Consider the following 19,970-nt stretch of genomic DNA (forward strand, 5'->3'; position numbering starts at 1 on the left):
CATCCAAAGTTGACTTCAATGAGGATGTAAAACTATTGACGAGATACTCTATGTCACTTACAGAGTTTAGGTAGCTACTCTGCACTGTGTTGGTATATGGCATTAGAGAACATAAAGAAGGAATCATATCCTTAAACCTAGTTACAGCGCTTTCTGAAAGACTTCTAGTGTAATGAAACTTATTCCCCACTGCTGGGTAGTCCATCAGAGTAAATGTAAATGTTATTAAGAAATGATCAGACAGAAGGGAGTTTTCAGGGAATACTGTTAAGTCTTCAATTTCCATACCATAAGTCAGAACAAGATCTAAGATATGATTAAAGTGGTGGGTGGACTCATTTACATTTTGAGCAAAGCCAATTGAGTCTAATAATAGATTAAATGCAGTGTTGAGGCTGTCATTCTCAGCATCTGTGTGGATGTTAAAATCGCCCACTATAATTATCTTATCTGAGCTAAGCACTAAGTCAGACAAAAGGTCTGAAAATTCACAGAGAAACTCACAGTAACGACCAGGTTGTTGTGTGTTGGGGGGGCGTGGCTGGCTGTGTTGGTGTTCTTTTCTTTTCTTTGCTCTCCAGGTGGCATGAGGGCTGATTTGTCTGTGGAGAAAGTGCTGGCTGAAGAGTCCTCACCCTTATTAGCGTCATGTGGAACACCTGTGGCAGGGGCTCACGTGCGGCCTTGAAGACTTGCAGCTGGAGCAGATAATTGGATGGCGTTCTGCATATAAGTCATGTGTGATTTGAGCAGAACTGCCGGGAACTCGACCTTGTGACGTTCGTTTGTGAGACGCTGTGGACCGCGCCTGGGTTTGACATATTGAGCCCGTGAAGCAGGGAAGGGTGAGGACACATGCTGTCAGCACACGCTAAAGGTAATTAAGTGATTAAGTAATTGTTGATAGTATCTTGGTGTTTTGTTACACAGTAAACTGAGACTGTGAAGAGAATTGTGCAGCTTGCTTCTCACTGCGGTGGCGTGCAGGATAAGTGATCCTCCACTTGTTGTGAGAGGCTGCTCATTTGCATAAAGTTAAAAAGAAACATTGACCTAAGTGTGTTGCTGATAGTGTGTGTTATGCGAAAGATAGAGTTGTATCTGCTGACTCACCTCACCTTCTCTTTGCTCCACAGAGAATCGGTTCGTCGTGTCCACCTGGGGTGTGTTTGTCGGTGGTAGTGAGTCCAGGAGCGCCGGGCTTTAATCCTTGCGGGCGCTGGTGAACGTGCCACTTATCACTCCACCAGAGGGACGCTTTTTATGTTTTACATTTGTAAGCACAGGTGAAAAAATAAATTGTTTCTGTTGGGAACCGCCTTCTGGTTATTTTTACCGCTGGGTTCTGTCAGACACAGGTCCGCTCCTCAACCCGCGTCGACACATAACACAGGTGGACAATAGATAATAACAAATAAAACTGTTTTTTGGGACTTCCAATTTGGATGGACAAGACTAATATGGTAAATGGATTGCAATGCAAGGCACTCAATTATAGTACAAGCTGGGTGCAACATGGGGATTAAGGACCTTGCTCAAGGGCACCTTACATAGTAATGGCAGTGAAACATCTGCTGTTCTTTCACTTTCTTTATCCACATTTTCCAGTCTAATCAGGGGATTAAATTTATGACCCTCTCTGACGTACAGGCCACCACTACCCTGTGTATATAACATGATGTAATGTACAATTTTAAGATTTAGTACTTTGAGTGGTCAAATATATAAATGTCATAATTTTTTTGTATCTTTTATTAATTTTATTGTCCAGCTTTTCCACAATGAAAAGGATGTCAGTAATGCACTTTAACTTCTCCATCACAATACATTTAAAAAAAATCTGTATGCGCAAAGTGAAGCTGCAGCCTGCAAGACTGTAGTTCCAGCTCAGTTCATTCAGATTTATTAGCCCTTTAAAACCAGAATGGCCCATAGCTTGACCCAGAGCCATGGTGGCAACGACCACACCATTCTATAATCATTATTTCTCAACGCAACAACTCCAGGTTACTGCAGGAAACAGACTGCAGTTCCACAACACTAAAAATCACTTTGATCATCCGGACCAGGACTTATATGACGATCAAGGATTTGCAGATGACATCATCAGTTTGTGCATTCTTGGTGTTACTGCATCAGTTTGAGTCATTATGAATAAAACAAAATGTCAACACTGTCAGCACATTGTCAAGGCTTAGATCGTGAAGACTGGGCTCGCTATGATGCAAAGATTGCTGTTGTCAGGCAAGATCCTTATGCTTCGCTGCACATTCTAAAATGTTGACTTTGAAAAGGTTGGGAAACAGATTGCCTCACTTTAGCTAAGTAAATTTAGAAGTAAAACCCACATTGATTTACCCAAACACACTTACCTTGGGTTTTACTTTTATACTTAGGGAATGTGAAACACTTTCATCTCCCAGCTGTTGAACCAACATCATACCTACACAGCTTTAACATCAAACCCCACAATAAGATATGCCAAGATTTTATGAACATAAGTTACAACATTAATGTCAGGATTCTGAACTCTCTTCTCACACACTGATTCAATCGGTTCTGTTCAATTGTTAGTTCTGGTTCAGGCCACTCATTTTGTGCATCCCCTTTCCGAACGTCTCACAAATTTTTGCCTGACTGAGACATGAACAGCCCTATCGTGGCAGTTATGGGGACATGGGTGGACTGAGACAACACACAGACATATGCAGAAAGTAACACTTGCATTGAGAGAGGGTTTTCCGAAAATGCCAGAACGCTCCTGAGATACTGACTCGTTGGACAATCTGATCCCATATCAGAAAAAAATAATGATTTTATTCTATTGGTACACACTAGGCAACCATTTATGCATTTTTATGCTGCATTGTAATGTATATTAACTAGCCTGCTGTATATAAAATGAAAGGGATGACAATTGTTAGAGGAACACATGAAATTATTTTAAATAAAATGGAAATATTAACCATGTTAAAAATTATTTTTGACCATGATAGACATTGATGTAATTTGCCATTTTAGACTTTTTTTTAGAAAATTTTAATTTTTATACTTTTTTTCTTAAAGATTTTCTTAAGATCTATATTATCCAAAAAATATCCAATCTCTCAAACCCATGGTATTTGTAGCCAAGTTTAAACAAAACCTTGTAGCAAGTTGCATGAATTATTAAGCCTGCTAGGGCTGAAAAACATGTGTTTGACAGCTGAGTCCTCTTTCCATCTTCAAAAGTGCTGCACAATTTTCCATTGTGAGATAATAGGGAATTCATAATTAAGACTTGCTTTTTGGCTCCAGAACTTCACCCCATCATGTTGAGTGTACCTTACAGTGTTCTCCAGGTACTTCAAACAACAATCCACGAGCATTTACTTTTAATGCACTATAATTTTAACACAAGAATACAAAACCAATGTCTATTTTGCCTTTTTTTTTTTGTTGTCATGTTCTTGTTTAATTTAGACAGCAGTATTTCTCTTTCACGTTGTACAAGTTGTGGGCAAAGAGATGTCTCATAGCCACAGAACACAGAGGCCTGTGTTTTCACAATAACAACTTAACAAGTTTTGCAGAAACTCAACTACAACAAAGATCAAATGTGTTTCCGGGTCATCGAGTATGCACAATTTAGGCCATTTGTACAGCAAGCACTTGACATACAACTTTAGTTTAGGACTTTTTTCATCAAAGGCTGTCCAGTAGGGGACCTTAAAATGGCTCATAGCACAACTATTTTTTTAGTCTGATGCCAAATTTAAACACTCATCTAGTGAGTCTCAGACTATGACTTGGCTAGTGGTGGGCACAGTTACGCTAATCCACTCACCGCTAATTATCGAAGGTAATGTTTTCATTATCGGATTAGTTTTTCAGATAACATTGAAAACCATCATCAGATCAATTATCTTCCAATAAGTTTTGGTCCGATAATTTTCCGCTAACATTTTTGCAGACATAGCTTTTTGTAGTAGATGCGCAGTTCTATTCTCTACAAACACAGAAGAGCTGGTTCTAGAAGAAACCACTCTATCTTCTGCAGGCAAAGGAGACCTGGTCATAGGTCTTTGACCCCATACTAATATGCTGGCAATATTACTTAAGTCATCCAGAGGCATATGGGTTTAACTTATGCTTAAAATTTTAACCAAACTAATTTCGGACAAGTTATTTAAATTAACGTCACATCTGAAGTTTTATAAAGTGAAAATATCAGATATATGTTTTAGTTTTAAAGTATTGGACTAATTTTAAAGGTTTTAGTGTGGACATGGTGTGTGCACAGTGCATTCTGGGTAAAAGTTCAAGACAGGAGAAATGCATTTGAGATGCTCTGATCAGGCTCCACACAGACAACAGCGTTAAACTTTTTGTATATTGTGCCTAAAACTCTCGTGAATATATTCCCTTGGTTTATAGACATTGTCATTGTATTTGTTTTATGTAAAAATGCTAGAAGAAGCCCAGGTTGCTCCTCCAAAAGCTGAAAGCATTGCCCCAACAATGCAAAATTCATTGTTGGGGCATCCTTAATCGGCCTAATTATCTTGCCACGTGAACCAGGCTTGATGTTATGATGCCTCACGGAGCGACTAATTGATCTGATATAACACCGCACCGAGCCGCTAACCGATCAGATGTTATGACGCCTCACGGAGTGACTGATTGATGCGTTATGACCGCACCAAACATGTTTTCACTATTATTTGATTTCTTTGTGCAACTGACATGGTTATTCAAGCATTCAAATGGCAATTCCTTTCACCACACAACTCTAGCAACCACACACGAGAAAGTTTTTTGCCAGTTCTTGTTATTGAAAAAAACCTTGTCTTCCTAACCGGATAGAGTTGTGATGTCACCACATGTGCGCTTAGGCGCTGTCTAGCGGGATCTTGAAAATTCCTTTCTTTTTTTATATAAATGAGAAAAATGACATATTTTACAAAAGCAAATTTGTAAACACCAACACATGTTACATTGATTCACTTGTGTTGGTTTTTACATAGAATGAATGAATCAACCAATCACTATGAGCGGAGGCTTAGTTTACCCATAATCCCTTTGGTGTGTTAATGTTCAAATCTTCAGAATTAGTGCATTATTTTAAAATTAACAGATATGTGTTATATATCACTTTGTACATTTTAAGAGTTTACATTAATGTAGTTATTCTATCCAGAATAATTTTATTTTTAAAGCAAAACCATAATTCAAACCTGCTTTCCATTTCAAGACCTCTGCCTCATCACTGGACTACTGTATCCTGTCAGGGTAAATGATGCTTCCTTACAGCAGGGGGCAGAGCGCACAAAGCAGAAGTGCTGGCTCATTGGCTGTTTGGGTTTGTCATCGCAGTTGGTTCTATTAGCGTTGGTGGTGTTTAAACTCAAAATCAGTTTCTTAGTAGCTGAGAGCGTTGGGAGGCAAAATTGAAAGTTATCCGTTATCTGTAGCTTCCGATAAGTTTTCAGATGGTTTAGCGTTAATAACAATAACTTTTCAGTTGGCTGATTACCAGTTATTAAAGCTAACCTTTTGGTTAGCTGTGCCCACCGCTGGACTTACCCCAAGACGTTTTAGTACAGCTTTATAAAATTGGGCATTGGAGTCCAAGAACTTCGGTCCCTTTGTCTGCGAGGAATGTTTTACTGACCTTAGGTTGATTAGACAAAGCTGTGATCTTTACATTATCAATCTATACTCTGATTGCAGTACGTGAGAAATTAAAGTGATTGTCCTGGATCAAGGACAAAAAAAAAAAAAACACCTCAGAAGAACTTTAAGGCTCATGAGGTCAATGGCCAGAAGTGTTTGACAATACTCATACCTTTGAATGAGTACATTCTTTATCCCTATGCCCATCAAGATAGGGCTTATCTCCAGTTTCCTGCAGCGTGAAGCAGACAAGAGTCCACAGCTCCCTCTATATGCAATGCTGGTACATGTCAGGTTACTTCCCAGTCAAGCCTGGTACCAAATTTCAACTGGCTGGACTGATGCAATGTAGATTAAGTGCCTTGGTCAAGCCCACAAAGAAGTAGCAAGAGTGGGATTCAAAACCAGGTCACCATCCACCTGCCCTGCAAGAGAATGAAGGTCCAAGTATTTGTGGTCATGGAACTTACTGCCTTACTGTATGATTGTGAGACTTGGATGCTTACCAGTGACCTAAGGTGACAACTCAGTGGTACTAGGTTTCTTTGGAGGATATTTGGGTAACACTGGCATGACTTTGTATTAAACCATTACTCAGGGATACTCAGATGAAATGTACCATTTTTAATCTGACGGAATGTTAGCTACATCAATTTAGCAATGTGGCAAGATAGTCTGGACATAATCCAGCACGCAGGTGCCACACTACTGAGGACTCCAACAACTGGAAAATGTCCAAGGAAATGCCCCACCAGATACTTGGTTACTTTCAGGAGGTCAGTAGTAGTTGTCTGCCTGGTTGGTTTAATTCCAGGACCCAGGACAGTTCCATAGTGTAGTGGATGCTGGGATGCAGAGTCCCAGTGCATGGTCTCAGACATGACATGACCTGGGTAACCAGACTTCATCTCTCACATCACTCCTACATGTCTTCTGTCTTGCACATCCAAGTATTTTAAAGCTGCACAAAGCATGAAGAAACAAAAGGGCAAATATTTGTTTATTAGCACATTCAGCAGCGCTGCACCACATAACGCGGTCCATGTCTGCGACTGTCCATGAGGACATTAAGTTAGCTAGAAATCTACTGTGTTGAAAATCAGATTTGCAGATTTGTGTTTGGCTGTTATTGTCACCGTCAGGCAGTGATAATACAGTCCCACCACCAATTTATGCAAATGCACTTTAAAAATAACAATTTCACTGTCTGCAGGCAACAATTTCCACCAGCCTTATAAGTAGAGAAACAATATTCTGACTGGTAAATTCAGAGAATTGGAACACCGTCATGAACTTGAAATACAGCAAACAAACTTTACTTTTTCAGGTATTTTTTAAAAAGAATTTTACTTCTTCAGAATTGTGTTGTGCAGTAGTTTTGGGGCTTTTCACCTCTAAGACCTCATCTGTCTGATACCAGAAACATTGCAGCCTGTTGTCAAGTTTGATGGGAACAAGAAATGAAGGTGAATGTCTTTGATATTTGAATTGTGTCCGCACGGTGAGTCGTGGACGCGGAAAGTAGCTTTGTTTCCCGACAATGCAGATTTGAATGTTGTGTGTCAGCAACTCAACCATCAGGCAAATGTGAAAACATCAATGATGTCGAGGGATGACGTCCCATCTGTGATGGAGCCGCTGTTGCGAGGTGTGAAACGCTCTTCCATTAACATGTTGACACGCAGGCTGTGATCGGAGGCCTGTAGCTGTGCAGGCTGATGCACACATGCTGCACATGCTTCAACGTCACACTCAAACTCATTCCATTAACATGCTGACACGCAGGCTGTGATCAGAGGCCTGTAGCTGTGCAGGCTGATGCACACATGCTGCACATGCTTCAACGTCACACTCAAACTCATCACTCATCTTCAACCGCTTTTCCAGGTTCGGGTCATGGGGGCAACAGCTCTTAAATTATTTAACAGTGAGAGATTTTCTGCATGATGCGTAATCGGCGAGTTAATTAAGACTATGACATTATTAAAACTGAGTCTGTCTGTGTCTGTTTTTATTAATTCACCATCTGACCTTTCCTCAGGATTCATGCTAACACCAATTAGTGTACCGCATCATGAAATCATTATGTGGCAAATGACAAGACACTGAATTCGAGGATAGTTGGACAGACATGTTGCCAGTGATGGAGGTTTGTAAGGAGACAGCGTTCCTGCTCCCCGCAAACCCACACTGTAAATGACAGAGACAAACTTAACCAAATGTGCAATCTGTAGAGAAATGTTAAACTCACAAAATGTTAAGATGTTCTTTGTACATTACTTTTCAGAAACTTTGCACCTTTAAATCAGAGAAATGTGACATTTACATAAACACACACACACACACACACACACACACACACACACACACACACACACACACACACACACACACACACACACACACACACACACACACACACACACCAAGTCAGTTAAAAAACCAATTTACCATATTTACAGCTCAGCTGAAAGAGCTAACAGCTGTAATATTAAGGTGAATAAATTATTCATTCATTAAAAAAAGTCACACTGGCCTCCAGCTATAAACTTATGAACCAGTGAGACTCAAAGGGCAGTGATGACAAACAATGCTGCTGGGATCCTACTCTCTAGTCAATGCATTGACTTTGCCTTTGGCCAAAAAATCATGAAATTGCAGTTTGTTATCAGGTGTCAGGAAGCTAGAACGTTTCGACAGCTTATCCTACCTGCAAATATGTGACTATTTTTTAAGTCTGTTTACGATTGTTCAAATCCAGAAAGGTGTTCATTTTTTTTAAAGGTACCCATTAATTTCCCACTATGTGTATTTTTTGTTACCCATCATTTCATTTTGGCTTAATATAAAAGTTTCAAAGTGTGGTGGCCAAGTGGTTATTGCACTTGGTTTCAGTGCAGAAGGTTCAGGGTTCAAATCCCACCACTGCCACCTTTCTCCATGTAATGTGGAGTTGCGTCAGGAAGGGCACCCAGCGTAAAACCTATGCCAATTGAACATGCAGATCTATCCTGGATTTGCTGTGCCGAACCCGAGTGCAAACAAGGAAGCAGCCGACAGGATTTACCTATAAAAGTTTCAACGTGATACCTGCTACGGCTGGACTCAAACTGAATGGAAAGAAACAAATTGTCAGGTGTGGTGATCAGCTCCCTGGGATGCCACCTGGAAACACACAGAAGGAAAGGCAGGACCAAACAGGAACCAAGGCAGCACACACTGGTCTTATCTGTGAATGAGAGCAGCAGCTAGGACGTCTTTGATTGTGTGGATGCTGGGCATTACATATTTCATTCTGCATGAAATCATTCTACAAGTGGGTGAGTGCCATGTTCACAGTTTTCTTCCTGTTGTATTTTTTTCCACATCATTGGAGAAAAAGGCTTTGTTATTATTTATTTATTTTTATTTTATTGTTATTTATGGGGCTGTTCCTTACTGGATACAATCGGCGGAATATCCACAGCATAGATTCATATGGATTATAGCAGGCTAATAGCAGGTTAATATCAGCTGAGCACTTGTCATGAGATACCAACTGCAAATTTGTCACTCATTCGTGTGTTTGGTTGCTAAATCACATTTCCAACTGCTCTCCAACAGTCGCATCAGTGAGATACTAGCCTTAGTGTCTCTCATTCAACTGTTTTACATATTGTAATGTACAGACAGACTGTGTCAGATCATTAAAGGGTGCAGTCAGCTGATTGGTGAGTTGTTGCTGAACATAGAATCCCTGCACACCAAACAGTTACAGTGGATAGCCAGCTGCATCACAAGTGATGACTCCACCCTCTGGCTAAATACCTCCAGCTCCTATCATTGGTCATAGGTTCAAAGTCCGAAGGTGTGGGACAAAATGTTACAGGAGCAGCTTTACTCCAGCTGTGATTGTCCACTTCAACAAATCTTAAGCCTGGTTCACACAGCAAGATAATAAGCCAATATCAGATCAGATCTTCCCCTTCCTACAATCTTAAGGACGCCCCGACAGTCGTGATGACGCTAAAGATAATCTTATCAGATTTTCCTGCCATGTGTGATGTGTTAAGAGCGCAGCCTTCTGAATGTGACATGCAGCCAATCAGAAAGCGAGGTGATGGACGTACGGAGCAGAAAATAAAATCAAAATGGCTGTTCTGACTTACCAGAAAGTCTGGTGGTCACACTGTCTCCACTCCTTTAAAGAACACCTTTTCTTTTTCTTTTTGTATTGTTTTTTTTCCCCTCTCTTTTAAATAGTCCACAAACTATCTCCGTTTACTCTGAAGTCACATTTAATCTCGAGAGATTCTGCAAGATTTCCTGTCTGACCTGGGAATGTTCGTGTGTGGTGTGTTGTGTTTACTGTGCGGCTGAACACCACACACTGTACACCTAAACCTGTTAGAGCTATGATTTTATTATCTCCACGTGTGTGGTCTCTCTGGTTTTGGAAGCCAACAGATATTTTTAAAATCCCGCAGTGTGAACCAGGCATTAGAGCCCCTTTACACATAACGCGATTGAGGCCGACTAGCGCATGAAGGAGGAATTGCATGCCATTTGTGAAAAATCGGAGCCACCTGAAACGCCTCGTACACCTGTCACTACTACTATTCACACACACAAGCAGCCCAAAGACAGCGAATGCTCATTCGAGCCCCCTCTCGACAGGTGATGGCCAAATTCGAGGTGTCACACACGAACATCTAACATCGCACACTGCACACTTAGAAAAGGCAGGGCTATTCGTGCACCTGGTATGACAGTAGACACCAGGCGATCACATCCGACCTGTCTGTGAAAATTGTAAAAGTGTAACAAGAGTATGGTGTCACGTATCAACACACATGGGTGTAACTGTGCCGACCCCTCACACACACACGCACACACAAATGGCGTGTGGAGTGTGTCATTGTCGTCCGCGCCTCCCAACACATATGACTTGTGGAGTGTGTCATCTATCCTCCCCTCAGCACCACCACCAACACACACACACACCATGAATCCAACATTGTCAGCTGTGGCTGAAGGTCTCGGAGTACAGTCGCTTTGCTGTGGACATACAGTGCCTGTCAGCTGACCACAGACTGTCAGCTGGATGTGACTGTGCACGCAAGGTGTCAAATTAAAATCACAGACATCAGACAGATGCAGGACAAACACATAATAATACATACATTAAATTAAAATCACAGAACAAAGGAACAGAGAGTAATCCTTTCATTTCTGTGACCTGCCTGTGACAGAGGTAGGCATGTCCCGCTGTGACGTGCAGCTGTTCAGATATTTGTGTTCGCAAGTCATAGCTTGGGAACAACTGTACTGGCTTGTAGGATATTAAATCGTATAACTACAGAGTGAAGCGCAAACGGTGGCATGCTGTCCTCGCGAGGAAATAAATTAAAACGCATATTGCTTCAGCTGACCCCTGAAGCAATATGAATATCGTGCCATGTAGGAAATCACCCCACGGGACGCCCCACGAGGCCTGTGTCACTGCGGGATTTCCCCACATTGTAATAATTAAAACTCATATCACATTTGCAGCTGATTACTGCGTGCTGGGCACGCCATGCCAGCTGTATGTGTTCAAGACATGAGAGCCGGCCGGCTCGAGCGCATCAGGTAATTCATGTAAAACATGAAAGAGAGAACAGTAATCCACGTCATTTCATTACTTCCTGGTGTACGTCCAGGCGGAGGCTAAATCCACTCTATTAAGTATAATAAATTGCGGTGTTTTATTAATTTTTCCCTCCGCTGCTCCCACGTGCTTGCACTGTGTTTGTGCACGTGAACACGACTGTGCACAAAACCGTTGCCGCAGTATTATGCACGCCTGTCCGACCGTGCATCACGACAGCTGGTGGAATATTTCGTGGCTCCCCATTTCGTTGTTGAGTTGTTTTGTTATGAGTTTCTGTTATTGTTGATTTGTGTGCCAAATAAATTAATTCATTCATTCATACTGTATATCGCACCCCTTGGGCACATATGGCAGCATTTTGGGATTACCGAACATCGATATGATGATGAGACTCAGTTGTACCTTGTGTCAGTGAAAAGCCGGATGTCCAACAATTTCTTACTTTTAAACTCGGACAAGACCGAAATAATGGTTCTTGGTCCAGTGAGACATTAGCATCAGTTTGACCAGTTAACGTTTAACCTAGACTTGTGTGTCATACATCACACTGACAAAGTGAGGAAACATGGGGTAATTTTTGATCCCACGTTGTCCTTTGACCTCCACATTAGAGATATTACGAGGACTGCTTTCTTCTACCTGTGAAATATACCGAAGATTCGTCCCATCCTGTCTATGGCTGATGCAGAGACCCTGAATCATGCATTTGTCTCTTGTACATTGGACTGCTGCAATGTTCTATTGTGTGGTTTACCACAGCCTAGCATTAGGGTTGTCCAGTTGGTTCAAAATGCTGCTGCCAGACTCTTGACAGGAAACATAAAGTTCAATCACATTACACCAATTTTGGCATCTCTTCACTTGCTTCCTGTCTCTGTGAGGTTGGATTTTAAGGTTCTGTTATTAACCTATAAAATTCTTCACGGAAGAGCACTTCCCTACTTAGCTGACCTAATTTTACTCTGTGTACCAGCCCAGGCTCTGTGTTCTCAGGGCACAGGAACTGCGCTTTGTGTTTCAAGGATGAATTAAAGTCTGCTGGCCACAGAGCTTTCTCTTATTGTGCACCTGTTTTGTGGAATGATCTCCCTACGGATATAAAACTCAGATTCTGTAAAGACGTTCAACTCCAGACTTAAGACATATTTATTCCCCCTATCATATGACTAGCATACTGGCATAGTATGTAACTATGCTTCCTATCTTTTGAAATTCATGTTAGTAGTAATTCTGGGTTCATTCTGGGTCTGTTAGTGAACCTTAGGGCTGGTGACGGTGATCACCTTAGTATTTTCTCTGCTTTCTTGTTGACTTACTGCTGATGAATTATACCTTAGGTATGTTTTTTCCAGTCGACTGATTCTGCTCTTTTTCTCTGTTCGAGGTGAGGATGGCATCATGTTGGATTGGTGGCTGTGAACCACAAGATGCTGGACTGACTGCAGGATACCATGCCAAGATGATGCAGGAGATGTTTTTGAAATCCTGTTTTGTGTTTCTAAAGCTTTGTTAAACTTGGTAAAAACCTTAGAATGGCCTAAGCAGCAGCTCACCCCTCTGAGTCTGGTCTGCGTGAGGTTTCTTCTTCAGTATCATCAGAGGGAGATTTTCCTTTCCACTGTCCACTGTGCTTGCTCCAGGGGTTGGTAAGAAGTGCCTTTAGGCAGCTTTGTTGTGATTTGGTGCTATATAAAATGAAATTAATTGAACAAAAAAATGAAAATTGAAACTATTTCTCGGAGCAAGGTAATGGTTTCAGAATGAAATGTTGACAGACATATTTCTGGGAAAACAAAGCCACTGTATTTCATCTATATTTAAGACAGAGAAAGAGATTGACACCTTTAAACTCAAGCAAAACTGAAAATCATTGTGGTTAAAGGGAACATTTAGATTTTTTTTTCAACCTGGGCTTGTAGAACTTGTGGGGTTCATCTTTTCACTCAGGACAAAAATGAGAATTAGAATGCAAACACCATGATGAGCTAACCAGCAATATAATACAACTGCATGGGCAAGCTAAAAACACCAAGAATAAGCCACTTTTTGTTGCTACTGGACGCTTGAAAACATTATTATAAGTGTCTGGTAGCACGAAGCAGATCCCTGAGGAGGTAGTTCTGGAAGACCAACACCCTCATCTCTAATAGAGTTGTAATCACTTAGTGGACATCAGTGCTACTATACAGAAATGAGGCCAAGATCAGCATTAACTGTGTAATCAGCCTTTTTAAAAAGCGTGCACGTTTACCTCCATACAGATTTTCTCCAGACAGCTGCTTCACCCTTGACAGTGTTAGAATTCTAAATTAATCCTGCATCTATGACATTTATTTTTGCCCTAAGTGCAAAGATCAACCCCACAACTTCTTAAAACAGAGCTCAGGTTGAAAATTTTCAAACTTCGACTTCAAGGAAAAAACATATTGATAGACTCAACAACACACTGAATTTTATTTTGCTGGTTTATAGCACCTTACTGTATTGTACTGTACTGCATCCCTAATCACCTGGCACTTTATCTGTGCCTGACCATACACACATGAGATTAGTTAATGCACAGTTTACATCCAGATGTTTACATACAAGAGCATGGGCATGAATTTCATGGTAATTTGGGGCTTTTACTGATGTCCTTTCAATTTCAATTTATCTCATTTAAAAAGCCAAATCACAACAAAGCTGCCTCAAGGCGCTTCACACAAGTAAGGTCTAACCTTACCAACCCCTAGAGCAAGCACACAGGTGACAGTGGTAAGGAAAAACTCCATCTGAGGAAGAAACCTCAAGCAGACTGTGTTCAAAGGGGTGACCCTCTGCTTGGGCCATACTATCGACACAGTCGACAATACAAATATACGTGATTTTTTTTCCTGAACTATTCTTTTGTCAGGGTGATAAATGACTTGGGCAGCATGGTGGCTTAGTGGTTTGCATGATTGCCTCACAGCAAGAAGGTCATGGAATCAATTCCCACCTGTGGCCTTTCTGTGTGTAGTTTGCATGTTCTCCCTGTGTTTGTGTGGGTTTCCTACAGGTGCTCCAGTTTCCTCCCACATTTAAAAACATGCAGGTTAGGTGAATTGGAAACTTTATAATTCCCAGGTCTCCCTTGCAAAAGAGGTCTTGATCTTAATGGGACTAACCTGGTTAAATAAAGGTTAGGTTGCCTACTCCGGGTAGGGAATGCACTCTTGCCCCAAGTGAAGGAGTTCAAGTAAATAAGTAAGTAAAGTTTATTTGTATAGCACCTTTCAAGATAAAATCACAAAGTGCTGTACAAGAATTTAAGAACACAGAAATAAAAATACAGAAACTAAAAACTGCAATAACATAAAACTAGTTAAAAGCAAGTCTGTACAAATGGGTCTTGAGCTTCTCCTTAAAAGTTCCAACAGAGTCCACAGAATGTGACAAATGTGACAAATGTGACAAAGTTTTTATTCGGCACACAAAATATTCAAATAGAAAAAAAATGAACAATTCCACAAACAAACACAGACAAAACTAGTGAGTCCGAAAGGGTGTGGGCTGAAGCAAAGCTTATTAGCGCCCACCCCTGCTCGTACAAGTCCAACAATTCTTATCAGTCATATTTACATAAATACAAATTCACTACTACATGTCGACACACAGACATACACATCAATATACTATTCACTTATAATTATATTTATATAGTGTTGGGAAAGTGTAGGAACACGGACCCACAACAGGGGGCGCAAATGAACGGACAATGGAGTAAGCCAAAATAACAACGCTTTACTGTTGTGAATGTGCACAACGAATACAACCAATTACAGAAATGGACAACAGTCAATTCACAAAAGTGTCGTGTGGGCAGGCTCAAAGATAGGAGACGCCTCTCCAAGGTAAGACCGGAACCACACGGCTTCCTCCGCCACAGGTCCCCGGGAATACTGGAGCCGCCAAGTCCCGAACTCCCAGGTGGCCACTGCCTCCGCGTGTCGGACCTGGTACTGCTGGCGAGGAACAAAGAACAGTTAGATGGGGGCGCGTTTGCACCCAGAACTCCGAACGGCAGGAAAGGTACCTCCACCTCTCGTTGGAACAGTAATCCAATAAACTAGCTCAGTCAAACAATATGTACTCTGTTTGCTTCGATATGTTACCTCTCCGGTAGAAACGATATCTCGGCGATGAGGTGGAGATGCCGTCCTGCTGATATACCCCACTGATGATTGCCGTCAGCTGTCTCAGGTGATGGGTGACAGCTGTTACCGAGGCTGCTCCTGTGGGGCGGCGGCGCCCTCTGGTGCCTGGAGCCCGCACTTCAGGCAGGGCTCCCTCTGGTGGTGGTGGGCCAGCAGTACCTCCTCTTCAGCGGCCCACACAACAGGACCCCCCCCTCAACGGGCGCCTCCTGGCCGGGTGGCGACGGTAGAAGTCGGCCAGGAGGGCCGGGTCCAGGATGAAGCTCTTCTTCACCCAGGAGCGTTCTTCGGGACCATACCCCTCCCAGTCCACCAGATATTGAAAGCCCCGGCCCATCCGTCGGACGTCCAACAACCGGCGCACTGTCCAAGCCGGCTCGCCATCGATGATCCGGGCAGGAGGTGGTGCCGGACCGGGTGTACAGAGGGGCGAGGTGTGATGGGGCTTGAGCTTCGACACATGAAATACTGGATGGATCCGCAGTGAGGCTGGAAGCTGAAGCCTCACTGCGGCGGGATTGATGACCTTGAGGATTTTAAACGGTCCTATGTACCTGTCCTGTAGTTTTGGGGAGGCCACTTGTAGCGGGATGTCCTTTGTGGACAACCACACTTCCTGCCCGGGGCGATACGCAGGGGCCGGGGTCCGCCGCCGGTCTGCATGGGTCTTCGCCCTCATCCGGGCCTTCAACAAAGCAGAACGGGCGGCACGCCACACCCGACGGCACTTCCGCAGGTGGGCCTGGACCGAGGGCACACCGACCTCTCCCTCAACCACCGGGAACAACGGGGGCTGATACCCCAAACACACCTCAAAGGGGGAGAGGCCGGTGGCTGATGACACTTGACTGTTGTGGGCGTACTCGATCCAGGCCAGATGAGTACTCCAGGCCGCCGGGTGCGCGGCTGTCACACAACGCAGTGTTTGCTCCATCTCTTGATTGGCCCGCTCTGCTTGCCCGTTGGTCTGGGGGTGATACCCGGACGAGAGACTGACCGTGGCCCCCAGTTCCCGGTAAAAGCTCCTCCAGACATGCAAGGAGAACTGGGGACCGCGATCGGAGACGATGTCTGATGGTATCCCATGCAGGCGGACGACATGGTGGACCAGGAGGTCCGCTGTCTCCTGGGCCGTTGGGAGCTTCGGGAGGGCCACGAAGTGGGCCGCCTTGGAGAATCAGTCCACTATCGTGAGGATCACGGTGTTTCCCTGGGACGGCGGGAGGCCCGTGACAAAATCCAGGCCGATGTGGGACCAGGGGCGATGAGGCACGGGCAGCGGCTGTAGCAGTCCCGGAGCCTTGCGATGGTCGGCCTTGCCCCTTGCGCAGGTGGTACAGGCCTGGATATAGTCCCGGACGTCGGCCTCCAGGGACGCCCACCAGAAGCGCTGCCGGACAACTGCCACGGTTCTTCGCACCCCTGGATGACAGGAGAGCTTAGAGCCGTGACAGAAGTCCAGGACTGCAGCCCTTGCCTCTGGTGGGACATAAAGTCTGTTCTTTGGTCCAGTCCCGGGGTCCAGGCTTCGTGCCAGGGCCTCCCGGACGGTTCTCTCTACGTCCCAGGTGAGGGTGGCCACGATAGTGGACTCCGGGATGATGGGTTCCGGTGGATCCGACAACTCCGCTTTGACCTCGTCTTTGTGTACCCGGGACAAGGCATCCGATTTCTGGTTCTTGGTCCCGGGCCGGTAGGTGATGCGGAAGTCAAAACGGCCGAAGAACAGTGACCAGCGGGCTTGCCTGGGATTCAGCCGCTTGGCGGTCCTGATATATTCCAGGTTCCGGTGGTCAGTGAAAACCGTGAATGGCACGGACGTTCCCTCCAACAGGTGTCTCCACTCTTCAAGAGCCTCTTTCACCGCAAGGAGTTCTCGGTTGCCGACGTCATAGTTCCGTTCAGCCGGGGTCAACCTGCGGGAAAAATAGGCACACGGATGAAGGACCTTATCGGTCTTCCCACTCTGGGACAGCACAGCTCCTATCCCTGAGTCCGAGGCGTCCACTTCAACCACTAACTGGCGACTAGGATCGGGCTGCACCAGAACGGGAGCAGACGAGAAGCGCCGTTTCAACTCCTTGAACGCGGCCTCGCAACGATCCGACCAGGTGAAGGGGACTTTTGGTGAGGTCAGGGCTGTCAGGGGGCTAACAACCTGACTGTAGCCCTTAATGAACCTCCTGTAGAAATTCGCAAAGCCGAGGAACTGTTGCAGCTTCCTACGGCTTGTGGGTTGGGGCCAGTCTCTCACCGCTGCAACCTTGGCTGGATCAGGAGCGATGGAGTTGGGGGAGATGATGAACCCCAGGAAGGACAAAGAGGTGCGGTGAAACTCACACTTCTCGCCCTTAACAAACAGCCGGTTCTCCAATAACCGCTGCAGGACCTGACGTACATGTCGGACATGGGTCTCAGGATCCGGAGAAAAGATGAGTATGTTGTCTAAATATATGAAGACGAATCGGTGCAGGAAGTCCCGCAAGACATCATTAACCAATGCTTGGAACGTCGCGGGAGCATTTGTAAGACCGAACGGCATGACCAGGTACTCAAAATGACCTAACGGGGTGTTAAATGCCGTCTTCCACTCGTCTCCCTTCCGGATCCGAACCAGGTGATACGTATTCCTAAGATCAAGCTTGGTGAATATCTTGGCTCCATGCAGGGGCGTGAACACCGAATCCAACAAGGGTAAGGGGTATCGGTTACGAACCGTGATTTCGTTCAGCCCCCTGTAATCGATGCATGGACGTAATCCGCCATCCTTTTTCCCCACAAAAAAGAAACCCGCACCCATCGGGGAGGTGGAATTCCGGATCAACCCGGCAGCCAGAGAGTCCCGGATGTAGGTCTCCATTGATTCGCGTTCAGGTCGTGAGAGGTTGTACAGCCTGCTGGACGGGAACTCAACGCCTGGAACCAAATCAATGGCACAATCATACGGGCGGTGCGGGGGAAGGTTGAGTGCCAGATCCTTGCTGAACACCTCTGCAAGGTCATGGTACTGCACCGGCACCGTCCCTAGATTGGGCGGGGCTCTGACCTCCTCCCTGGCCTGGGAACCGGGAGGAACCAAGGAACCTAAACATACCCGATGGCAGGTCTCGCTCCACTGAACCACTACCCCGGACGGCCAATCGATCCGGGGATTGTGTTTCAACATCCAGGGAAAACCTAAAATCACACGGGAGGTGGCCGGAGTCACAAAAAACTCGATCTTCTCCCGGTGATTCCCCGACACCACCAGAGTTACTGGTGGTGTCTTGTGAGTGATTGGAGGGAGTAGGGAGCCATCTAGCGCCCGTACCTGCACAGGCGAGGTAAGCGCCACCAGAGGGAACCCTATCTCCCTGGCCCATTTGCTGTCAAGCAAATTCCCTTCTGAGCCCGTGTCCACCAGTGCTGGGGCCTTCAGGGTTAAATCCTCATAAAGGATTGTAACTGGGAGTCGTGTGGCGATGTGGGTGTGTCCCACGTGAACGTCTCGGCCCCCCCCAGCCCAGTGTCTAGGGGCGGGCGTTGGTGTTTAACCGCTCGGGGCAGTCTCTTACCTGATGCTCAATCGAGCCACAAACAAAACACGCTCCGCGGGCCAGCCTCCTTTGTGTGACCGGTGCCCTAAATGTTGCCCTACTCGTGTCCATAGCTTCGTCAGCAGGGGGAGCTGTGATTGCACGGAGCGCAGGGGCCGTGGAGCGTGGGGAGGGCGGAACGCGGTCGGAACCGGAAGGGAGAGGGACGACGCGTGCCTGGCCACGCCCTTCGTCTCGTTCCCGACGGCGCTCATTTAACCGATTGTCTAATCGTATGACAAGATCGATAAGCCCATCTAAATCCCGCGGTTCGTCCTTAGCCACCAGGTGCTCCTTGAGGACCAACGACAGTCCATTTACGAAGGCGGCGCGGAGGGCAGTGCTATTCCAGCCGGACCTCGCAGCCGCGATGCGGAAGTCGACTGCATAGGCAGCTGCGCTCCGGCGCCCCTGTCTCATTGACAGCAGCACGGCTGAAGCGGTCTCTCCTCTATTAGGGTGATCGAACACCGTTCTGAGCTCCCTCACAAACCCATCATATGTCAGAAGGAGCCGTGAACTTTGCTCCCAGAGCGCTGTAGCCCAAGCGCGTGCCTCACCACGAAGCAGATTTATCACATAAGCTACTTTGCTAGCGTCGGTCGCGTACATGACGGGACGCTGTGCGAAGACGAGCGAACACTGCATAAGGAAATCCGCGCACGTCTCCACACAGCCTCCGTACGGCTCTGGGGGGCTTATGTATGCTTCAGGGGAAGGTGGGAGGGGTCGTTGGACAACCAGTGGAACGTCGCTGTCACGCACAGGGTCTACGGGAGGGAGAGCCGCAGCGGCGCCCGGAGGGCGCGCTTCCACCTGCGCGGCGAGAGCCTCCACCCTGCGGTTCAGGAGGGCGTTCTGCTCGGCCATCAAGTCCAACCGAGTCGTGAAAGCGGTGAGGATCCGCTGCAACTCACCGATTACCCCTCCTGC

The sequence above is a fragment of the Thalassophryne amazonica genome, chromosome 11 (assembly GCF_902500255.1).
Source record: "Thalassophryne amazonica chromosome 11, fThaAma1.1, whole genome shotgun sequence".
In the NCBI taxonomy this organism is placed as follows: domain Eukaryota; kingdom Metazoa; phylum Chordata; class Actinopteri; order Batrachoidiformes; family Batrachoididae; genus Thalassophryne; species Thalassophryne amazonica.